Source organism: Ursus maritimus, unplaced genomic scaffold (genome assembly GCF_017311325.1).
Source record: "Ursus maritimus isolate PB19 unplaced genomic scaffold, ASM1731132v1 scaffold_8, whole genome shotgun sequence".
Classification (NCBI taxonomy): Eukaryota; Metazoa; Chordata; class Mammalia; order Carnivora; family Ursidae; genus Ursus; species Ursus maritimus.
Window position 1 is genome coordinate 39,886,154 of NW_024426996.1, and position 20,930 is coordinate 39,907,083.

Here is a 20,930-nt window from a genome sequence, read left to right on the forward strand (position 1 = left end):
TGCTTAATAAATTATGCCTTTTTTAAAATGCATATAGCACATGAAATAGTTGTCCAAAAGGGAAAGTATGCTTTCATATTCTTTTGGACATTAAACTAACTTTTGCCATTCAGAAGAAACAGACATAGAGCCTCCTGGGGCCATATAGCAATGATTTTAGGCTTGGAAGTTGCAGCTGAACTCCTGGAACATGAATTATCATCCACATTATTTTTCAGTTCCCTTGAAGAAACGTAAAAGGAAAAAGATAGCTCAGAAGTTACAATACTTCACTAATATAATACAAAACAAAATAAAAAGGTTACAAACTATCTGGCATGGTGGTGTAGTTGTTTGTCTGTTGATCAAATTATTCTTTAATGTCTTATCTTCCCCTAAGATACTTAATTTTGTCTTCACCAAAGAGAGACTTCTCTGGTCATGGAATGTGGTAGGCAGAATAATGGTCCTTCAAGATGTCCATGCCGTAATTCCCAGAACCTGTGACTATGTTAGGTTAAGTGGCAAAGAGGAATTACAGTTGGGAAGATTATCTTGGATTATCTGGGTGGGTGCAATATGATCAATTACTAGGGTCTTTGTATGGAAAAAGGGAGGCAGAAGAGATGGCAGCTTGAGAAGCACATGGCCTGCTGCTGGTTTTGAAGACTGAGGAGGGGAGCCGTAAGCCAAGGAAGGTGAGCAGCCTTGAGAGGATTGTAAAGGCAAGGAAACATTTTTTGCTAAGGTTTCCAGAAAGGAACATAGCCCTGCTGACACCTTCAGTTTAGCCCAGTGAGACCTGTATTGGACTCAGATCTGCAGAACTGGGAGAGAATAAATTTGTGTTTTTTCATTCCATTAAGTTTGTGGTAATATGTTTTAGAAGCCAGAGGAAACTAATACATGGTACATCCGTTTAGGTTTTCACTGACAACATGCATTTTACATACTGATTAATTGAATCCTGATGTGAATGACAATGTGGTTTCTTGTGAATGTTAATTCTAGTTTATTAAGAAGCCTTTTGTGTTGATAATATGTTGGGCGCTGATGAATGGACCTTTTTGTTTACCCAGGGGTCTTTGTTTGCTACCTCATGGGAATGGTGAGAAGTTCATTGTGGTTGGAGAATAGGGAATATGTCTACAGTGAGGGTGGAATGGGGCACGAGGCTAGAGAAATAGAATGAAGCGGAAAAGGAAAATGGTACCATGCAATGTAGCAACAGAAATGACTTTCAGAAGCCTTGGTTTCCCCTCCACTGTATGATTTATGCCTGTATTAATAAATGCCGTAAATTGGAATTATAAGTAGTTTTTATTATCAGTATGACTGGAGTTATATAGAATTGTAAGCGGCCATTGCATTTTGCCATAGAATGTCTCATGGAGTGGCTTACCCATGATAAATGTGCAAAGGATTCAGTGGCAAAAAGGAAGGCATTTAGACAAACATGTAAAAGAATTAAACATTTCTGTCTCTGTCTCTGATATTCCCTGACCATCTCAGATAAACTTGACTTGCCCCTTTGTGCCTTTTCTGGAGTGAGAAATTGTGAGGGCCCAGCAAAGATTAGGAGGTTAGGACAGGTTGGGGGAAAAAAAAGATGCAGGCATAAATGAATGAATTAGAGCTGTACTGCCAATTTAAAAAAAAAAAAAAATCTGTATTTTGTGGTTTTGAATCAAGCAGATCGCATGCTAGCTATCTCAGCTTGTGTGAGCTGTAGAGGGATCAGTGTTTAAACAGACAATATGGGGAGGCATGTAATTATTTCTAATGGTGAGTTCTAGAATGACTCGGAATGAATGGGAAGTAGGATGGTGCACAGGATTTCAGAGGACAGAAAGTGAAGGAACTGACTGGCTGACATGTTGAGAGGATCGTTGTTACAGATATTGACATTAAAAAACAGCCACAGAAGCGGTATTAGAGTAACAGCCCTGAGGGAATGAGAGGGCTTATTCTGGGAGTTTATAAATGGTTATAACATGGAGAGGGTAATAGCTGATATCGTCTGGAGGCGTGAGATTCAAAACTGGATAATTTAGGGAGGAGATGAAGGGGAATAATTCAGCAATGACAGTGAGGAACAAGGAGGTCCGCCTCACCACTAGGACCTAGTCATCTGTGACATGGGAGAGGAAAACAGCTGTCATTTGGAAGGACTGGAGTTAGAGCAGAACTTCTAGAGTAGAGTGGGGTTTCATTTGGTGCAAGCAAGGTGAAGAGAGCGTGCAACAACGTGTTGGGGAAATAGGTTTTGTTAATGATATCACTGTGAGTTCCAGAGAACACTGTTAAAGGAGTTTGGAAATTGGGAAAGGAAGGGGAAAGGGATCAGTGCAGGGATATAAAGAATATGTAAGGACAAGAATCCAGGTGATGGTGTTGGGGGGGCATGGAGGGTCTTGGGCCTCTCTTGGTGACTGATATAAAAGGAAAATAGGGCATAATGGGATTAATCTTGATTGTTTCCAAGGCAGGTTATTGTAAATATTGAGGGGGAGATATTTAAGAAAGGCAAATTTATCAAGAGCAGCCAGAGATATTTGGACTTTGTTATGTTTCTGTTGCTGTCCTACAGATTACCACTTAATGGCATAAAACAATAAAAATGTATTGTAGTCAGTACTGAAGCTCAGAAGTGCCACATGTGTCTCACTGGGCTAAAATCAAGGTGTCAGCAGGGGTGCATTCCTTTCTGGAAAATTCCTTTCTGTCTTCAGGGGAGAATCTGCTGATTGTGTTTTCAAGCTTCTTTAGGCCTCACATTCCTTGTGTTATGGCCCCTTTCTTCCACCTTCAAAACCAACAACATTGTATCTTTCTGACCCTTCTTCTGTTTCATAATCTCTCTGACCAGAGCCAGGAAAGTCTCTGGTTTTGGTTTCTTTTTTGTTGTTTTTTAATTTTTTTCAATTTTATTTCCAGTTTAGTTAACATACAATGTTATATTAGTTTCAGGTGTACAATAGAGTGATTCAAGATTTCCATACGTCACCCTGTGCTCATCATCACAAGTGCACTCCTTAATCCCCTCTGCCTGTTTCACCCCCCACCCCACCTCCCCTCTGCTAACCATCTGCTTGTTCTCTAGAGGTAAGGGTCTGTTTCTTGTTTGTCTCTCTCTCTCTCTCTCTCTCCTTTCCCTCCCTCCCGCTCCCCCTCTCTCCCTCTCTCTTTTTTCCTTTGCTCATTTGTTTCGTTTCCACATGAGTGAAATCATATGGTATTTGTCTTTCTCTGACTGACTGACTTCGCTTAGCATTATACTCTGTATGTAGCGCCATCCATGTTGTAAATGGCAAGATTTCATTATTTTTTGTGGCTGAATAGTATTCCAGTGTGTGTGTATACATATACATACATGTATATACTACATTTTCTCTATCCATTCATCTATGAATGGACACTGGGGCTGCTTCCATAATTTGGCTACTGTTGTAAATAATGCTGCTGTAAACATAAGGGTGCATGTATCTGAAAGGTTCTCTGCTTTTAAAGACTCACATGATTGCACTATACCCACAGACATTCAGGATAATCTCCCCATCTCAAGATCTTTAACCTTAATCACATCTGCAAAGTCCCTTTTGCCGTGTAAAGTGACATTTTATGGACTCCAGGGATTAGGACGTGATCTTTTTAGTGGTGCCATTACTTAGCCTACCACAGCGCCCCCTCTTTCTTCCTGCTGATCCTAGTAAAGAGGCCTGGGGCAGGGGGAGTGTAGCTTCAGGGTTATGGTACCTGGTTCAGTGTATAGTTCACTCTGTGACTCAGGCTTCAGCTCTGCACCTTCAGATCTTCTCTGGGACTCAGTGGAGGCTGGGGACAGGCTCAGGCCTCAGTCTAGTCTCTGAAAAAGGAGTAGGGTGCTCCTATATTCTGTGGACCAGATCAGTCCATTACATGAATAGGGACCTCAGGCGTTTAAAGAAATACGTTAGTTGAATCATTGGAATAGTCTTGTGTCCTACTAAGAAAGTTGTACTGATTTTTTAGTATTTGTGTATTTAATGAGGTTTCAAAAATACTTCACATTTAGACCTTTGAAAGGCCAGAGAGTTCTGGCCATTTGTTGTTTGTCTTGAGCCAGAATTTCGTCTGGTTCATAAAAGTTTGGTTTGGGGTATGTTTCTTGTTCTTACTGTCAGTTCTCATTTAGTCTCTGAAACTGCTATATAGAGTTAAGAATGTTTTCATCTTGCTAATATTTTATATCCATTGTAGGGGTAGGCTGGGTAGGCTAATGTTCCCATTTAGTATCGAGTAAGTTAAGAACTATTTAATTTCATCCTTATTCATACGTTAAACAATTAATTTAAAAAGTATTTGAATCTTTTTTTACAAGTTAAAATTGTTCTTTTAGGAATAATCTTTTTAGCTATAATACAAACATTGAGTGCTCTGCAGAAGCAAGTTAGAATTTTTTATAAATGATGATAAACGTAGTTGAGGATTGATGCTTGGGTTTTGTATTATACCAGTCAATTAAATTTCAGCACTACTTTTAATTAATGTTAATAGATCCATCAGTGCCAGGAATATCTGTGATATCAGATTTAACTAACCTAAATTCCAAAGTAGGTCAGTGGGTCAATAGGTTATTAGGTTAGAAAAAGATTTATTGTAGTTTACATTTTTTTAAACCCAGGTTCCTGTGTTAATCATTTTAAATTAATAATTTAAAGATTATTGATAATTGGATGAAATTAAGTTTTTCCTTTAAATTATGTCAACAGTACATAGAAAAATAGCCTCTGTTACTCTTATTTTGTAACAGTAACATGTTATTTTGTTACTGATATTTTGTTTTCTGGAATGGATAAACATGTAGTTTATGTTCCTTATGTATAGCTAGGGCTCTAATGTTGGACTTTTAAAAGAAAAACAAAAAGGCAGCAGTTTTAAGTTTTTCTGATTATAATAATAGTGCATGTTCATAGGAGAGATTTTAGAACGTACTAAAGAAAAAAGTTTAAAATTTCATAAGCTACTTAGGAATAACTACAGTTTTACTTTTGGCTTATTTCAATTTATGTTTGATATATCTTGATGCCACTGTTACTGCTATTAGATGGTTAAATTCTTTATAACTTTACTAGATTGTGCACAATAGTGCAATGAATATAAAACTTTGGATACACCTCTGATTGTTCCCTTTTTTCTCAAAGTAAAATTACTGGGTCAAAGGGTATAAATATTTTCAAGCAGTTGATACATCTCACTAAACTTTTTCTCACCAAACTTTAAGAAAGGGATTTCCACTTTACTCTCTTAAAGCAGTGGTCAGTGTCTGTTTCATATCTCCCTCACCAGAGGTATCAAATTCTTTGTTATTAAATACAGTGGACATTTTAGAGTCATTATCTTGTCTGCACTGCAGTATTAACATTGTCAACTTCTTAAAACACTCTTTTCTGTAATTTTAGTGACGGCTAGTCTTTCTTGGCTTTCTTCTGTCTCTTTGATCCTTTGCCATCTAGGTGATACTGTTACCACTAATCATATTTAAAATTCATTTGCTGTTTTCTGTATACTGTCCCAAACATGTAACATATTTAATCCTAAGGACAACTGCATGTACCTAGTATTATCTCCATTTTAAAAATGAAAAAAAAGATGCATAGAGATGAAGTGACTAGTCTGAGACCCACAGCTAATAAATGGACTAAGCTATAGTGCATACACAGAAAATCTGTTTTCAGAGCCCATTTCTTTTTTTTTTTTGTTTGATTCTTGTTTAAATTACTTAAAAATTTTTGTTTTATTGAAGTATAGTTGACACATAGTGTTACATTAGTTTCAGGTATACAAGATTGTGATTGGATAATCCTACATTATGATGTGCTCACCGTAAGAGTAACTACCATTTGTCACCATACAACACTATTACAGTACCATTAACTATATTCTCTGTGCTGTGCCTTTTATTCCCATGACTTATATTCATTCTATAACTGGAAGCCTGTATCTCTCCCCTTCCCCCATTTTGCCCATCCCTTGACCCCCCTCCCTCCACCTCTGGCAACCACCAGTTTGTTCTTTGTATTTATGGGTCTGTTTCTGTTATTTTTATTTGTTTTTTAAGATTCCATATATAAGTGAAATCATATGGTATTTGTCTGACTTATTTCACTTAATTTAATGCCCTCTTGGTCTATCCATATTGTCACTAATAGTAACATCTTTCTTATGGCTGAGTAATATTCCATATCCCAGCACCATCTGTTGAAGACACTGTCTGTATTCTCTCCTCCTTTGTTGTAGATTAATTGACCATGGGTTTATTTCTGTGTTCTCCATTCTGTTTAATTGATCTCTGTATCTTTGTGCTAGTACCATATTGTTTGGATAACTATAGCTTTGTAGTATATCTTGAAATCTATGATTATGATAACTTCAGCTTTGTTCTTTTCTCAAGATTGCTCTGGCTATTTGCAATCTTTTGTGGTTCCATACAAATGTTAGCATTATTTGTTCTAATTCTGTGAAAAATACCACTGACATTTTGATGGATATTAAACTGAATCTGTAGATTGCTATGGGTAGTACGGGCATTTTAGCAATATTAATTCTTTTTTTTTTTAATAAAGATTTTATTTATTTATTTAACACAGATAGAGACAGCCAGCAAGAGAGGGACCACAAGCAGGGGGAGTGGGAGAGGAAGAAGCAGGCTCATAGCGGAGGAGCCTGCTGCGGGGCTCGATCCCATAATGCTGGGATCACGCCCTGAGCTGAAGGCAGACGCTTAACCACTGTGCCACCCAGGCGCCCCAATATTAATTCTTCTAAGCCGAGATCGTGGAATATCACTGCATTTGTTTGTGTCATCTTCAATTTCTTTCATTAATGTTTTATAGTTTTCAGAGTATAGGCAGAGCTCATTTCTTTAAATTCCTTGCTCTGCCTCCTTCCCATTTTATTAGTCTTCTTCTAGTTTCTAAAATACTAATTTTCATTCAGTTTCAATCTTAGCCTTTCTTTTTCTTATATGTTTTTCCTAGAAAATCCCATCACTGTCTTTAGTTTATATATTTATGTTGATGACTCCCGATTTACATCTTGGCATTTACAAGATGTAAATGCCAAGCTCACTTCTAACCATCTGCTGGATGTTTTTCATCTTGCATATCCCTTAGGTATCTTAAATGCAAGGTGTCTAAAACTGAATTCATCATCTAAAGTACATGTGAGGTATCTGTAACACAGTGATTAAGAGCATAGCTCAAGGGGCGCCTAGGTGGCTCAATCGTTGGGCATCTGCCTTTGGCTCAGGGCATGGTCCCGGCGTTCTGGGATCGAGCCCCGCATCGGACTCCTCTGCTGGGAGCCTGCTTCTTCCTCTCCCACTCCCCCTGCTTGTGTTCCCTCTCTCATTGACTGTCTCTCTCTCTCTGTCAAATAAATAAATTAAACCAAAAAAAAAAAAAAGCATAGCTCAAGCTAAACTATCAGCGTTCATATCTCAGCTTTATTGCTGACCTTGCTCAGCTTACCTATACTCTTTTTCAGTTTCCTCATCAGTAAAATGGAGATAATAATAGAGCTTACCTCCTTTGATTGTTGAGAGTCTTAAATGGGAGAAGACTTTGAGGAATGCTGGGCACATAGTAAGTATTTGTTAAATGTAGCCACTGCTTTCAACATCATTAGCTCTTGTTTTCCTCCAGCTTATTCTTCCTATGTTTCCTATCCAACCCACGGAAGCATCCAAGCCAAAACTTGGGTGATAGTCTCAACTGCTTCCTGACCCGCACTTCTGATTATTAATTACCAAGTTCTGTCTAGTCATCTTAGTATTTATTAAAACTTTTTTTTTTAAGATTTTATTTATTTATTTGAGTGAGAGAGCAAGTGAGTGCGTGCAAGTGGGGGCTGGGGCAGAGGGAGAGAGAGTAGACTCCCCACTGAGTGAGGAGCCCAGTGAGGGGCTCGATCCCAGGACCCTGAGATCATGACCTAAGTTGAAGTCAGACATTTAACTGACTGAGCCATCCAGGTGCCCCTATTTATTAAAATTCTTACATTTATATGACCTCTGTCTCTCTGTTATTTTGCCTGAACTATTATAATAACCTACTTCTATTAGTCTCCCTAACTCTAGTCTTGCCTTCTTCATTCCTTTCACTATATTGTAGTTTGAATGATATTTCAAAAGAACAAATCTATTAATGTCACTTCCCTGCTTAAAGCTACTTCACTGTTTTCATGTTGCCATTGAGGGGCAGGTGATTTTTTTTTTTTTTTAAACTTCACATGGCTTTTCATGATATACACACCTCATCATTCTTATCTCTTACTCCAGTTTTTACCCTACCCTGTCCCTAGGTTTTTGCTCTAATCATGCGAACTACTTTTAGTACCCTAAAACTACAGTTCTTGTTTATGTCTCCAGACCTTTGCATTTATTGTTCTTTTGGCATCAGAGTTCTCTGTCTCTTGGCCTGGTGAATTTTACTCATCCTTCAGATCTCAACTTAGGGATTACTTCTTCCAGGAGGCTTCCTGAACCTCTGTGTCCCTCATATGTATTCACGGGGCATTTTGCGTATGCCTCTGGGAAGTGCCTCAAATGCAGTTGCTATGTCTGTTTTGCCATTGTAAAACTACCATTAGCGTAGTGTTGGACTCTTGTACTGGTGCTCAGTAAATATTTGCTGAATGATAAATATATGAAGTGTAATTTTTAAGGAATCATGAATATTTATGACAAGTTTTTAGTTTAAGTTTCTTTGATTTCTAGCCAGGAGTAATTTTACATTTATTAGCCATTTGTTTTCTTTGTGCCTCATTTAATTTCACTTTTTGCTCATTTTGGGGGTTTGGATTTTATTTTTTTATTTTTTTCAAATAAGTCTCAATTTTAGTAAGTGCCTCTACACACACATTTGCTACTGAAAATTGAAATAGCACATCAAAAAATTTTTTATTACAATTCAGTTTTTGAAAAATCAGAAAATCTGGGCTATGCATCTTGCCCTAATTATGCTCTAACCAAACCAACCAGAGTTTTCCGTGTATTCCTTTTGCACAAGTTACTTAGCTTCCAATTTTTGATGTTAGGTTTTATCTTAATGACTTCAGGCTTCTCAAACACACAGGCCACACTCAAAACCTATTACCGCTTCCTTAGGTCAAATCAAAAAGTGGAAGTATATTGAAGTCATTCAAATGCAAACTACAGGATTCCTCACAATTACTGGTATCAAGGTAGAAAAGAGAAAAAAAGAGCTTATATCATAGATTGTAAAAATATTACACAGTTTGTCCTAACATAGAGCAGCTTTCCCAAGCTGCTGCATAATGCTCCTGAAATTACTAGCAAGAAGAAACAGTACAAGAATTAAGTTTATGTTTACATTGGCTCTGTGTTACAGTTATTCTCCATGCTGGTATCCTCAGAAAGATCTTTATGATACAGGCAATAATGATGACTACGTCTAAATCTTTTCACTCTTGATTCAGCCTGTTTCCTTCTGCTGTAGCTCTTTTTGAAGCATGGCCCACTGGTTGAGATAGCACTGGTATTCAATCAGTTGCATCATCCTTTCCATCCTTTCTTTCTGAGCAGTTAACAAAGTCCTTACTCCACCCCTCCTGCTGCTGAGGATGTGGTCAACGAGCCCAGTGGTTTCTTCTCTCTGTCCTGCTGTTGGGGTGGATATTCTGGTAGAGAGGAAGGGAGTTTGATACTAGGGCCAAGAGTCAATTTACTAAGGTTCTTTATTAATATTTCAGAGATAGTTTGAGAGGCAGCTGAGCCTTCCTGGGAATTCTCTTCACTGGGCATCTGAGATGATCCCGGGGCCCTCGTTGGGTAAAGCTGCTTTGGTGAATCCATTGGAAGCCTGGGGGGGTGGGGGGTGTTGGATTTTAACATTTTTCTGAGTAACTTCTAAATATCCTTATGTGGTAAAGATATTAACCCCTTGTCATACTGCAAATGTTTAAGCCTTTTGTTTATTTCGAGGGGGCATTGCCATTTGTGTTTATTTTGTTAATAAAAGTAGGTATCCCTATGCATTGTATCTTTTATTCTTCACAAGAACCCTCTTAGCTAAGAATTCTGAAGCTTAGGGTGGTTAAGTTATTTTCCAAAGATTTCCATCTATGCCTTTCTAAATTTACAGGTCTTAAGCGTTTTGTACTGACTCTTCCAGCATGCTGTTTATTAGCTGCTTTAATTCTGACTGGGGAACGCTATCCCAAAGCACTTAAAACCAACTAGGACACAGGGATCTGGCTTCTGAATTTTGCTTCATGCACCTTTTAGGAACTCAGTCCTGTTGCTCTGATGCTTTTGACTCAGACCATTTATTTTTGATTTCTTCAATTTCCCAGAGTATTGTTTTATCAGAAATCCCCTTTTCTCAAAAATATATCTTTTGCTATAAAAAATATCCTTTTTTGTTACTGTTATATTGCATATATAGTTATATTCTTTATTGAAAAAAATTGAGAATGGGGCACCTGGGTGGCCCAGTTGGTTGGGCGACTGCCTTCAGCTCGGTCATCATCTTGGAGTCCCCAGATCGAGCCCTGTCTGCGGCTCTCTGCTCAGCGGGGAGTCTGCTTCTCCCTCTGACCCTCCCCCCTCTCATGGTCTCTCTCTCTCTCAATCTTTCTCTCTCAAATAAATAAAATCTTAAAGTAAAAATAAAAAATTTAGAGTGGACATTGGGTGGGTCAGAAGCAAACTCGAGTGTAAAGTTTTACACGAATTTGTGGTAAGTTTGAATTGGTCTCAGTTAATTCAGTTATTCACCAGTGCCAGTTGAGTGTTTAGTATTTGCCAAATACTCTGACAGGTCCTACTAATAGATGAATAAGTAAATTATTACTCCTGTTTTGAAGAAACTCATGATTTAGAAGAATATTGTCAATGAGAATGTTATAGTGATATATTCCACTTCTACAATGAAAAATAGTAAGAACACAATAATTTCTAATTTTCCTTGTCCGTGAAAGAATATTAATAACTGAAATTGACAGGTTCCTGAAGTTTTCAACACCAAAAAATTAGAGTAAAATTCACCCTGATTTTCCTTTTTGAAGGTGAAAATGAAAACTAAAGTGTGCACATGTGCACTCACACACACACACACACACACACGAAGTAGGGAGACAGCGGGAAAAATGAAATATGAACCAGTCATATGTGAATGTGAATAGTTGACTTTCTAATAAATATTGTGTAAAAATGATTATTAGTCACTATTGGGTCATGACCTTTTTTGTATTAGCTGATGCAGAGACTTCAGTAAAAGTAAATTATATATAATTCATATATGTTCGTTGGCATTCTTAAAGCAAGTATTTGAACTATTGAGAACTAATTCACAGGAAAACTATTAAATACTTTGGCAGCCTCTGTCCAGTTGGTGTTCTAATGCTTTAGATCCTGTCATCAGTCTGTGCCACCATCTATTACAGGAAAAGTCCTAAGAAATTCCTTGTTGTTAACGAGTTACTTCAATTTATTAAGTACCTATAATCTCATATAGAGCTTGAACTTCTGTTGATCCTTAAATACTTACTGACTTAAAGTGTCCCCCAAAACAACACCTAGGTGTATCATTTTCAAACTACAGAAAATCAGATATGAAGAAAAAAATCCTGAAAGAAGCCAGAGGAAAAAAACACCTTATATGTAGAAGAACAAAGACTTACATTTGACTTCTTTCAGAAACCATGCAAGTAAGAAGAAAGTAGAGCGAAATATATAAGGTATTGAGAAAAAAACTCACCAACCTAGTGAAATTATTCTTCAAAAATGAAGAAATAAAGACTTTCTCAAACAAATTGAGGGAGTTTGTTGGTAGTAGACCTGCCTTGCAGGAAATGTAAAAAGTTCTTTGGAGAGAAGGAGAATGGGACAGGTCGGAAACTTGGGAGTTTGTGAAGTAAGAAAGAACATTGAAGAGGGAGTAAGTAAAGGTAAAAAAAAAAAAAACAAAAACCTTTTATTTTTACTCTTTTTATTCTTAATTGACCTCACATAACAGTTTGTTGAAAATAATAGCAATAATGAATTTGAGCATGTATACTTGTGTGTGTGTGTGTGTGTGTATATATATATATATAAGTGCTTATATATAAGTGCTTATATATAAGTGCTTATATATAAGTGCTTATATATAAGTGAAATGAATGACAATAATACAAGGGATAGGAGAGAGAAATTAGTATTATTTGGTTATTATAAGGTATACTACTTGTCAGGTGGTATAGAGTTTATCTAAAAGTGAACTTGGATTAGTTGTGAATGTATATTGTAGGGGCACCTGGTCCTGAGTTTGAGCCCCATGTTGGGGGTAGAAGTTACTTAAAAAATATATTTCTATATAAAAGAAAAAAACTTAAATAGTATATTGTAAACTCCAGGGTAACCACCTGAAAAAGTAAAAACCACTAAACCACTAAAAAAAATGTAAAGAAAAGAAACATAACCAATATGCTTAAGAAAAGGAGAGAATAGGAATCCTGTAAACTGCTCAGAAAATCATTTAAGATGCTGAAAATGGCAAAAGACAGAGAGTGGAAGACAAAAATGGGAACAAAGAACAAGGGCAACAAATAGAAACAATAATCAATATGGAGATGTTAGTCCAACCAAATCAATAATTGCTTTGAATATCAGCCTAACGTACCAATTAAATGACAGAGATTGTCAGAGTGGATTAAAACATAAGATCCAACTATATGTTGTCTACAAGATACCCACTGTTAATATAAAGACATATATAGATTAAATGGATGGAGAGAAAAGACCATATAATATGAAATCTGCTCTCTTAAAATTTTAAGCATGTACAGTACTGTTAACTCTGTGTACATTGTTGTATAGCATATCTCTGAAACTTTTTCATCTTGTGTGACTATGAAGCTCTATATCCACTGAAGAGCTTTCTTGATTCCCACCTCCCCCAAGCCCCTGACAACCACCGTTCTACTTCTATTGGTTTGACTACTTTAGACACCTTATGTAAGTGGAATCATGCATTATTTGTTCTTCTGTGACTGGCTTATTTCACTTAGCATAATTCGCTCAAGATTCATCCATGTTGTTAAGTATGAAAGGATTTCTTTATTTTTGAGAGCTAAATAATCCATTGTAAGTATACCACATTTCCTTTATCCATTCGTTTGTCCATGGACCGTTTAGGTTGTTTCCGCCTCTTGGCTATTGTGCGTATGCTGCAGTCAACATATAGGAAGGAGTACAGTGATCTCTTTGAGATCCTGTTCTCATTCCTTTTGCATAAATACCCAGAAGTGGAATTGCTGGATCGTATGATAACTGTATTTTTAGTTTTTTGAGAAATTTCTGTGCTGTTTTCCATAGCAGCGGCACCATTTTATATTCCCACCCACTGTGAATAAAGTACCAATTTTTCCACATCCTTGCCAAACTTATTTTTCTGTTTTCTGTTTTTGTTGTTGTTGTCTTATAACGGCCATTTTAACAGGGATGTGATATCTCATTGTGGTTTTGATTTGCATTTCTTTTATGATTAAGGATTTTGAGCATCTTTTCATATATCTGTTGGCCATTTGTGTGTCTTAGAAATATTTAAGTCATTTGCATATTTTTAAAATTGCGTTATTTGTGGGTTTTGTTGTTGTTTTGCTGAGTTGTAGGAGTTCCTTATGTATTTTGGATATTAATCCCTTATCATATATGTGGTTATCAGATATTTTCTCCCATTCTGTAGGTTTCATTTTCACTCTTGTTTCTTTTGCTGCACAGAAGTTATTTACTTGAAGGAGTTCCACTTGTCAGTTTTTGCTTCCTTTGCTTTTGGTGTCATATCCAAGATATTTTCCAAATCTAGTGTCCTGGAGCTTTCCCCTTTCTTTTCCTCTAGGAGTTTTACAGTTTCAGGTCTTACATTTAAGTCTTTAATCCATATCAGTTTGTTTTTTGTGTATGGTGTAAGGTAGAGTCCCTCCAGTTTCAGTCTTTTGCGTGTGGATATACTGTTTTCCCAGCACCATTTGTTAAAGACAGTATGCTTTTTGATTATTTAGTTTTGGCACACTTGTTGAAGATGATTTGACCATATATGCCTAGGTTTATTTCTGGGCTCTCTGTTCTTTACCATTGGTCTGTGTGTTCATCTTTATGACACTTCCATACCATTTGATTACTGTAGCTTTGTAATACGTTTACAGGTTAGGAAGTGTGAGGCCTTCAGCTTTTTTGTCAAGATTGTTTTTTATTACTTGAGATCCTTTGTTGTTCCATACGAATTTTAGGATTTTTTTTTCAGCCATTGGGATTTTGATAAGAGATTTTGAAACCGTAGATGACATTGGGTAGTATGGATGTTTTAATGATACTAAAGCTTCTATAAACATCCTCTGTATGTCCACTGTAAACTTCCCTCCGTGTATTTGTATCTTACTTCTTTCAGCAGTGTTTTGTAGGTTTGTAGGTTTGTTACTAATAATTTTATTATTTTTGATGCTATTGTAAATGACACTGTTTTTTTAATTTCCTTTTCAGATTGTTTGTTGTTAGTGTGTATAGAAGTGCAACTGATTTTTGTGTGTTGATTTTGTGTCCTGCAACTTTGACATTTGTTAGTTCTAATGGCTTTTTCGTGGAATCTTTAGGGTTTTCTACATATAAGATCATGTCATCTTACTTTTTTACTTCTTTCTGATTTGTGTATGCCTTGTTTTCCCTTACATAATTACTCTAGCTAGAATTTCCAGTACAGTGTTGAATACAAGTGGTAAGAGTGGACATCCTTGCCTTGTTTCTCATCTTAGAGGGAAAGCTTTTGATTTTTCACTGTTGTTCATGGTGTTAGCTGTGGGCTTCTCCTATATTGCCTTTGTTATCTTGAGAAAATTTTTATTTGTTCCTAGTTTATTGTGTGTTTTTATCATGAAAGGGTATTGAACTTTGTCAAATGCTTGTTCTGCATTGACATATTCATGTGATTTTTATGCTTTGTTTTGTTGAATTGCTGTGTCATGTCGATTGATTATTGTATGTTGAAACATGCACCCTGGGGATAAATCCCACTTGGTCGCGGCGTGTTACCCTTTTCTCTTGGATTTGGCTTGTTAGTATTTTGAGGATTTTTTCATCTATATTCATTAGGGATATTGACCTGTAGTTTTCTTTACTTGTAGTGTCTGTCTGGCTTTGGCATCAAGGTGATGTTAGGTTCATAAAATGAGTTTGGATGTGTTCCCTCTTCAATTTTTTTGGAAGCGTTTGGGAAAGATTGATGTTAATTAATTCTTCTTTACATTTTTGGTAGAATTCTCCATTGAATCTGGTTCTGGGCTTTTCTTTGTTGAGAGGTTTTTGATTACTGATTCAGTATCCTTACTAGTTATATATGTATGTTCAGATTTTTCTACTTCTTCATGATTCAGTCTTGGTAGGTTGTGTATTTCTAAGAATTTATCTATTTCTTCTAGGTTATCTAATTTGTTGGTGTCTAATTGTTCATAGTAAGTAGTCTCTTACGATTCTTTGTATTTCTCTGGTGTCAGTTGTAGTACTGCATCTTTCACTTCTGATTTGAGTTTTCTCCTATTTTTCTTAGGCTAGTTAAAGGTTTCTCAATTTTGTTGATCTTTTCTAAAAACTCCTTTTCGTTTTTTTCCTATTGTTTATCCTCTGTTTTGTTTACATCTGCTTTAGTCTTTATTTTCCCTTCCTTCTGCTAACTTTGGGCTTGTTTGTTCTTTTTCTGCTTCCTTGAGGTGTAAAGTTAGGGTTCAATTATGAGATTTGGTTCTTTCTGTTTTTTTTTTTTTTTTAAACTGGATTCTATTTTATTTATTTATGAGATTGATTTATTTATTTTTGAGAGAGAGCAGGGCTGGGGGAAGGGTCAGAGGGGTTAGAGAGAATCTCAAGCAGACTCCGTGCTGAGCATGGATCCTGACGCTGGGCTTGATTTTGTGACCCTGAGATCATGACCTGAGCCAAAACCAAGAGTCAGCCGCTTCACTGTGCCACCCAAGTGTCCCCAAGATTTTTTTTTCTTTTTTAATGTAGTATTTACCACTATAAACTTCCCTGTTAGTACTGCTTTTGCTGCATCTCCTAAGTTTTGATGTGTTATGTTTTTGTTTGTCTCCCAAGTATTTTCTAATTTCTCTTTTGATTTCTTCTTTGATCCACTGCTTGTGTGTGTGTGTGTGTGTTAATTTTCATATATTTGTGAATTTTCCAGTTCCCCTTGTGTTATCGATTGCTAGTTTCATTCCATTGTTGGCAGAAAAGATAGTTGGCATGATTTCAATCTTCTTAAATTTGTTAAGATTTATTTTGTGACCTAATATGTGATATGTCCTGGAGGATGTTCCATGTGCAGTTAAGAAGAATGTGTATTCTGCTGCTGTTGGGTAGAATGTTCTGTATATGTCTGTCAAGTTGATTTGGTCTGTAATGTTATTCAAGTTGCTTGTTTCCCTTTTGGTATTCTGTCTAGATATTTTATCCTTTTTGATACTGGGGTAGTGAAATCTCTATTATTGTATTGCTATCTGTTTCACTCTTCAGTTCCATCAGTATTCGTTTCAAACCCCAGGTGTTCTGATGTTGGGTGTATATACATCTTCCTGATGAACTGACCCTTTTATCATTATATAATGTCTTTTTTTGTGTGTGTGTGTGCCTCTTGTCAGTTTTTGACTTAAAGTTTATTTTGTTGGATATAAGTCTGGCCACTCCTGCTGTCTTTTGATTACGTTTGCATAGATTATCTTTTCACTTTCATCCTCTGTATGGCTCTAAATCTAGAGTGAATCTGTTGTAGACAGCAGATGGTTGGATCTTACTTTTTCTGATCCATTTAGCTACTCTGTCTTTTGATTGCTGACTTCAGTCCATTTACATTTAAAGTAATTACTGATAGGGAAGACTTACTGTGTCCATTTTGTTATTTGTTTTTGACTGTCTTGTAGTTTTCTGTCACTTGGTTCCTCCTGTTGTCTTTGTTTTTCTTGTTTTTGTTGTTGGGTTTTTTTGTTTTGTTTTTGTTTTTTTTTAGTGACATGCTTTGATTCCTTTCTCATTTCCTTTTGCGTATTCTCTATAGGTGTTTTCTTTGTGCTTAACCATAGGTCTTATATAAAACGTCTTACGGTTTTGACAATCTGTATTAAACTGATGGCGCTTCAGAACTCTTTTACGTGTCTCTCCCTTCTGCACATTGGTATTGACATCACAAATTCCATCTTTTTATTGTGTATCTTATTAATGTATTTTTGTAGTTTTATTTATACCTTGTGTTTTAACTTCTATACTAGAATTAAATTATTGTTTTCATTTATTCTGTAAGCTATTGTCTCAGAAATAATTTGTCAAGTTCAACATTTGTTATGTACACTTTTGTGACTAAATTCTAAATTTTATATTTAAAAAATTACTTTAAAACTTTTTCATGATAAATTTCTATGTAAGTTGGTAAATCTAATAAATTTTTTTGTTGTTTAAACAGAATTCTGAGAGTGATGGTCAGCCATATAGAAGAATACATTGAACCTATAGTTTTCTGAAGAACCAGTTCAAAAGATCCAAAAAATACAAAAGGTAATGAAAAGTTTGTATCTTAGAGTATATTTCCAGCAAAATATATAAATGAATCCATAAACTTATTTTGACATACTAATTTGAGGAATGTTTTATTTAAAAATTTTTCCTGTTGTTTTAATTTATTCCAAATGCTTATTGTATCAGCTATATTCAGATATTAATTTAGATACTGAAAATACAGTGATGAACAAGACAGAAATTGTCCCTGCTCTCATTAGGATTACATTCTAAAGGGAGGGAGGACGAATAATAAATAAACCAATGAAACATTTGTTGTTCAATGCATAGAATTAAAATGGATAATGTAATAGAGACTGGTGACTGCTTTCATTATTGAAAGAAATAACAAAATATTTGAAAGCCCTCTTTGAAGAGGAATATTTGAGTTAAGATCTGAATGGCAAGAATAAATGAGGGGAAGAGTATATGGAATTTAGGTTGGAGAAGAAAACTGGGAGAGGACCAAATTCTGTAAATTTGCAGAAATAAAGAGTGCTCTGTAAGAAAGTGCTCTGTAAGAAGTGCTTTCTCTCTAAGAAAGTCAAGTGTTCTCTTTTGCTGTATAATATTTTAGCTACCTGTAAGATCTGTAGAAATATCAAAGGTAGTTGGATATAAGACTCTGAAGTTGAGAATCTGGTCCAGGAGTGTGGATTTGTGATTTATTGGCATAGAGAGATACTTACAGGAGTATGTGTGGATGAAATTATCTAGGAAGTGTACATAGATTGAGAAGGATTTTGCCTTAGGACATGCCAGTATTAATCAGAGGAGAAGGAATAGCCAATGAGGGGCGCCTGGGTGGCTAAGTCATTAAGCATCTGCCTTCGGCTCAGGGCGTGATCCCAGGGTTCTGGGATCGAGCCCCACATCAGGCTCCTCTGCTGGGAGCCTGCTTCTTCCTCTCCCACTCCCTCTGCTTGTGTTCCCTTTCTCACTGGCTGTCTCTATCTCTGTCAAATAAATAAATAAAATCTTAAAAAAAAAAAAGGAATAGCCAATGAAATGGGTGAAAAATCAGGAAAGTGTTCTGTCATAGAAGGAAAAAAAGAAAAGTAGTAAATGCAGAAGTGATCATTTACATCATATGCTACTAAGAGGTAAAATAGAGAGTAAAGCAGCCATTAGATTTGGCAACATGAATGTCTTTTATAACTCTAATAAGAGTGAACAATCTCAGTGCGAGTGTGTGAGGGTGAAAGCCTGATTAAAATTGACAAAGAGAGAATGGGGAATTTCCAGTTAAAGATGGCAAAAAATGCAATTAAGTTCTATTTCTTCTTGAAACTCCACTAAAGCTAAAGTAGAAGGTTTTTTTTTTTTTTTTTTAAACAAAAGACATAACTTCACAAGAACAAAGAGAAGGGGAGAAGAAATAATTACAACAAAATTTGGGGAGCTGAAAAGCAAAAAGAAGTGTGGTATCTTATGGATCTTAGAATCCTGAGCCAGCTGTGAGAATGATGAGAAACGAACTTTATGGCACTTTATAGAACCTCTAAAATGTCAGGAATTGAGAGCACGCTTTACTTCTGCAAAGGAGTAAGAGTGGGATTAAACACAGGCTGATTTGTTGCCAGTCTAAGAAATCATTATACTTCATAGATCCTTTTCTTGACCTTGGAATTCCAGGCGACTACCCCTTCCCTATCTTAGCAGAAGGCTAAAGATTTATTTTCTAGCAAGGATAAAATAGAGATGCACCAAACATGGTTGAGAATGGGAGTATCATATTGAAAATAGGGGGATTAAGGACCCAGTCTACCAGATTTATAATTTTCAGTTAGTAGTTTAGAAGATTCTTTTCTGGAAATTGTAACTAGCCTAAGAGAAAAGAGCTGAAGATAACGGACTTAAAGAATTTCCCTAAAGAAATATTCCAACCTGATATCCCTGCAATAAAGTTCATAGTCGGCAAGCCCTATCATATACAGCTTCAGTGATCGTTTTAGACCTCACCCTTAAATGAGCTGGTGGCCAGAGATGACTAAACATTTTAGGAAAACCTCTTAATGTGAGAGCCAAATAACCATGCCAAAAGAAAATACCAAGTTAGGGGAAATGGAGACCAGGCAGGCAGGTAAAAATTGAAACACAAAACTATTGTTTAATAGTTTCAGAGAGGTAAGAGGAGATGCTAAATCCATGAAGCATGAAAGAAAAACAGTTAAATTAGAAATGAAAAACTCAGTGGAAGAGTGGAAAAGTAAAACTGAGATTTTGAGAGTAAAGCAAAATTAAATGGGAAAGAAAAAAGAAAATTGGAGGACCCATCAGAATCTCCAGTATTGAAATAACAGGAATTCCAGAAAGGGAGAAAAGAGGGAAATAGGAGAAATAAAGAATAGAGAATGATTCACCAAACTGTCTACAATTAGAGGACTTAAGTTTCCAAGTAGAAAGAGCCTATGGATGGAATGGAAAGCCTTGAGAGGTGACTGCATGGGGTTCAGAGGACTAGTATCATGTCATTAGATACTGCACAGTTTATTTTTAATATAGAATGTGTTGTTTTATGTATAAGGGTTCTTTTCCAAAGATGGATTTCCAGGCACTGAAATTTTCTGTTAATTATGTTTAATGTTGCATGCTGAATTAAAAACATATCTGCTTCTGTATTTGGGAAAGTTTGAATGTTTTACAAAGTTTCTTTAGTTATTAATATCTCCCCATTTCATTAATTTTTTATATATGTATATATGATTTTATTTATTTGTCAGAGAGAGAGCACACAAGCAGAGGGAGTAGCAGGCTCCCCGGTGAGCAGGGAGCCTCATGGGGGACTCCTGGGATCATGACTTGAGCCAAAGGCAGGTGCTTAACCGACTGAGCCACCCAGGCATCCCTCATAAATAATTTTGAAAGCTTGTTTTTAAAATGATATTGATACAAGACTTATGCCATTCTTGGCCTTTATCATCATAAAATAGTAATATCAATGGAAAGCTGGGAAGTCATCACTGAGTGACTTTGAGCTGAAGTTGTTTATGTAAAGGAGCGGTGGATTCCTAGCTGAAACTTGATCCTTGGTAATTTAATTTGTGAACTTTGGATTCACTGGTCCTTTCAAAGACATTATTGCATACCATGCTGGACTTAGTAATGTCCATATTTAAGAAAGAAGATTTTTAAAGACTGTATGCATGCATGTTGTATTTGAGAAAGAGAGAGGGAAGGAAGCGAGCGAGCCTGTGCATGAGCAGGGGGAACGGCAGAGGGACAAGCAGACTCCGTGCTGAGCATGGATTCCTGTGTGGGACTCCATGCCACAACCCTGCGATCATGACCTGAGCCAAAATCAAGAGTTGGATGCTCAACCAACTGAGCCACCTAGGCACCCCAAGAAGAAAGACTTTTAATAATAAAA

At 36.3% G+C, this 20,930-nt stretch overlaps 1 protein-coding gene across 5 annotated transcripts in view; it reads left to right on the top strand.

The window, feature by feature from the left end:
- Positions 1 to 20,930, top strand: part of CLOCK (clock circadian regulator) — a 135,302-nt gene that overhangs the window by 36,916 nt on the left and 77,456 nt on the right. For all 5 annotated transcript variants that reach the window (XM_040624956.1, XM_040624954.1, XM_040624957.1 and 2 more), the window contains one exon: positions 17,469 to 17,560. The gene's annotated coding sequence lies outside the window, so the exon portion shown is untranslated. The remainder of the gene's footprint in view (positions 1 to 17,468; positions 17,561 to 20,930) is intronic.